Here is a 4,374-nt window from a genome sequence, read left to right as displayed (position 1 = left end):
ATTGAAATTTCTTTTGAGAGCCAAATTCTTTAAACTTAAACTTCTTCTAACGCCACTTCTTCAAAATAGACTCGCCCGGGCCTTGGTATTTTGTGCAAGAGCCACACTCAAGGGGCCAAAGAGCCGCATGTGGCTCGCAAGCTGCGGTTTGCCGACCACTGGGTTAGAGCATGAACCCAATACGCCAAGGCTGCAGGTTCAATCCCTGGTCACACAAGAATCAACCAATGAATATATAAGTACGTGGAACAACAAGTCAATATTTCTCTCTCTCTCTCAACTCAATATTTTTTTTAAAAAAAGTTACAGCAAGCACTGTATGTATTTTCCTCCTATATATTTATCTATAAAATGCCACCTTTGATTAATAAGGGAGGATACACAGCTACCTTTATAAACCAATCAAAGAGGAGACGAAGTTATTTCCATTGTATAATCAGGAAATTAATTTTCTATCCAAAATAAAAGACTCTTATCCCAGACTAAAACAATGGCTGATGACTTAATGAATCTAACAGCAAAGATTAGAGATTCCTTTAAAATTTATAAAGTAACAAAATTATATATGATGATGCAATGCTATGTTTTAGGTAAAAAACAGACTTTATTTTTTAAGAGTGAACATTGAAAGTTAAAATTGAGTTATTCTAAGAAGAGCGTATTTTAAACAAACAATCTTTAATCATCTAAATAGCTTATCACAATGATTTACCAAAGTCATTTATTTTGCAGGTAAGCGTAATTATTTTGCCTCGACTTCCAATTGCACTTTCAACTATGTAAGTTCTGATATTAGCGAGAGCAAACGTTCCATCTATTTATAAAAGCCTGCGCGCCCAGCTGCCATTTAGTATAGCGAACACCCATTTGTAAACAGAATGGAGATACATTATGATAGCCAAAGGGCAGAGCTTCACCTGGACAGAGATGCATCGCTTTCTAACGTGGCACAGCTTGATGCGTTGCCATCATCAAGCACTCTGAAAGGTTCTTGCCAGAGATGGATGATCTAAACAATTACCGAAACTGAATAATAGCACCAGCGACTGCGGGTTGATATGCACAAAACAGAAATATTACTCTCATTACTTTCGTGTCCATGCTTACTGAGGATGAAGTTATACCAATATTTGGACCAGGCAAGCTGTTGAGAAAGCTGCAATTTTATATCATTCTATATTGGTCATTATGTGGGATTTGGACATGGTATTTGCAAGTTACTGTATCAAAAATAATCCACTTGCCTATACACACACAAATGGGATGACTGGATCATATGACAGCTCTATTTTAATTTTCTGAGGGACCTCCATACTGTTCTCCGCAGCGACAATACCATTTTACATTCCTACCAACAGTGCACAAGGGCTCCAATTTCTCCACATCCGCACATTGACATCAGAATCCCCATGAGCTCTCTGCACCCCCATGTTCACTGCAGCATTAGTCACAACAGCCCAGACATGGCAACCACCCACATGCCCATCAACAAGTGACTGGACAAAGAAGATGTGGCATATTCAAACAATGGAATATTAGTTGGCTTTTTTAAAAAAAGGCAAAAATCCTGCCATCTGCAACACCTGGATGGACGTGGGGGGCTGATGCCGAGTGAAGGAAGCCGTCACAGAACAGGCAATTACGTGAGGAACCTACCATCGTCCCACTCGCAAGCAGGGAGCAGAACGGCGGTGCCAGGGGCTGCAGGGAGGAGGAACTGGGGAGACGTTCAATGGGCATAAAGTTCCGTTTTCATAAGATGAACGAGTCGAGAGCCTGCTGGACAGCAGGGCGCCTACAGCTAACCCTGCTGCGTTGCGCACTCAGAAGTTTAAGTGGGAAGATCTCATGTGAAATCTTCTTACTAAGTTAAAAAAAAAAAAAAGAATTCAGCTGCAAATCAACTGTAAAACGTTATGCAATAATCTATAAACGGGTTTATCAATAGTAGTGTTTTATTGGCTGTATGACACACGGAAGCATCAAATGGAAATCTAGAATGAAAATAGCATGATCTGGTCATATACGTATTTAATGTCAAACATATCCCCCAAAGTCCATGTGTTTTATTTCTGCCACCTGGACTATACATATAGGAGATAAATGTGTCAAAGAGAATGATTTTCTGTTTTCCTTTGCTTTCCGCCCACCCCCCGCCCCCCCCAAAAAAATGCTGTATTTCCTATTCTTGATTTGATAGTTTGATGAAAATACACTGAGTGGCCAGATTATTATGATCTCTGACGCATAATAATCTGGCCACTCAGTGTGTGTGTGTGTGTGTGTGTGTATTAGAGTCCCAGTGCATGAATTCGTGCATGGGTGGGGTCCGGGCAGCCTGGCCAGGGGGAGGGGACATGGGCAGTTGGCCGGCCTGCCTGCTGGTTGAACTCCCGGTCGAGGGGACAATTTACATATTAGCCTTTTACTATATAGGATATACACTGAGTGGCCAGATTACTATGCGTTCAGAGATCATCATAATCTGGCCACTCCGTGTATACTGGGCTGGAGAGTGCCTCTATTTGACTTACAAGGGTTTTCCGTGAATATAATTGAGCCGATTTCAATCATTTCACTGGGAATATTAAAAATAATGGTGCGATCACTGTGCACCCAGCATCAGGAGGTAGGGAGACAGCGTCTGTAACGTTCCCCAAGGTGCCGAGCGGGAGATGGAAGCACCGTGGTTGAGTCTCTCTCGTTACATGACCTACTGTTGGGTGCTCCTGGCATGCATATGAACTTCCCGAGCACAACGGAAGACAACACAGGCCGGCGAGTGATGTTTTAAATGTGACGTCTGTTGTGAGCAACAGGCCACGGAGATGGTGTGTCTCTCCTGCAGAATGGGTGATGGAAGGACCCCATGTGACCTGCTCTGCCGACAGCAATAATGAGAACCCGCCGGCCGGCCGGGCAGCAGCCTGCCACGCGGATGGGGCCCCGGAGAAACCCCTCCCGGACGCTTCCCTGCGCAGACATAGACGTTGCTGCTGGTTACGAGGCCGTGAGGATTCGGGGTGTCATGCAGCATCCGGCTCCTCGTCAGCGGGTTCTTACACGGCGTGGGTCCCCTCCTAAGAACTGAAACATAACATATTTATGGTGCTCAGCCCCAGAGGGGGGAGCAGAGGTCCGAGCGCATGTTTATTCCGCTGAAATGGGCGCCGTGTCAGCCTTTCTCACGGGCGGCTTGCTCTGTTTGGTTTTGCTCGCTTTAGAAGCTTCCTTTAGTTGCGTGGCCACCGGCTGCGCTGATCCGCTCTGACCCCCTTGGCCTCCCGCGAAGAATTCCTGAGCTCTGCTCCCGCTGGACGATCTGTGTACAAACAGCTTCAAGAGTTTGTTATCCAAAGCCTGGAGGTTGTCACTGAGAAACGGCTCAATCCTTCAGGTTCATGTCTAATCATGACAATGTCCAGGAGACTTCTTTCTTTCTAAATATTTTTTATTGATATCAGAGAGGAAAGGAGAGGGGGAGAGAGAGAGAGAGAGAGAGAGAGAGAGAGAGAGAGAGAGAGATCATGATGAGAGAGAATCATGGATTGTCTGCCTCCTGCATGCCCCCTACTAGGGTTCAAGCCCGCAATCCAGACATGTGCCCTGACCAGGAATCGAACCTGGGACCCTTCAGTCCGCAGGCCAACGCTCTATCCACTGAGCCAAACTGGTCAGGGCCGGGAGACTTCTCTCTGAATGAGCATCAGCAGGAAAGCGTTGGTGGTTCACAGCAGCAACAGAACCAAGTGGACAGAGACAGAGCGGGCCACCATTGCTGAGCCGCCGCGATGCCCACCCCGGCATCTCTCACCAGCCTCTGTGCAAGTTAAAGACCTGACTATCCTCACTATTCCCTTCTCAAAACCTTTCATTTTCTAGGCATGTGTGTGTGTGTGTGTGTGTGTTTAATTGGGTGAGAAATACTAAAACATGCGTTTGCCAGTTGAGTGGCTTTGGACAATGGATTTCACTGCCCCTCAGCCTCACATCCCTGCGCACTGAATGTGGCTAATAAAGCCGTGAGCATTTGTGTCAGGCCTTGGAGATGTAGGGCATGCTACTCACTCAACATCTCTGAGCCCCATTTCCTTATCTGTAAAATGGGGGGACCACATCTACATGATTTGATTATGAAAGTAAAGAAGAGATGGAATTGTTAATTTTTAAAAAAGGAACATCTACTTTGTCTGGCCAGTGTGGCTCAGTGATTGAGCATCATCCCATGCACCAAGAGGTCGCCAGTTCGATTCTGGGTCAGGACATACGCCTGGTTTCGGGGCAGGTGAAATACAGGAGGCCGCCAAACGATGTTTCTCTTTCCCTTCTTCCTTCCTTTTTCTCTAAAAAATCAATAAAACATAAAAGAAGAAT

At 45.5% G+C, this 4,374-nt stretch overlaps 1 non-coding gene across 1 annotated transcript; it reads right to left on the bottom strand.

The window, feature by feature from the left end:
- Window positions 1-3,602: 3,602 nt before the first annotated feature.
- On the bottom strand, window positions 3,603-3,681 carry TRNAR-GCG (transfer RNA arginine (anticodon GCG)). The gene has a single exon. It is a non-coding gene; the product is annotated as a tRNA-Arg (tRNA).
- Window positions 3,682-4,374: the final 693 nt, after the last annotated feature.

The sequence above is a fragment of the Eptesicus fuscus genome, chromosome 8, assembly GCF_027574615.1.
Source record: "Eptesicus fuscus isolate TK198812 chromosome 8, DD_ASM_mEF_20220401, whole genome shotgun sequence".
In the NCBI taxonomy this organism is placed as follows: Eukaryota; Metazoa; Chordata; class Mammalia; order Chiroptera; family Vespertilionidae; genus Eptesicus; species Eptesicus fuscus.
The sequence above is the reverse complement of the archived record's forward strand: the minus strand, read 5'-3'. Positions and strand labels throughout refer to the sequence as shown.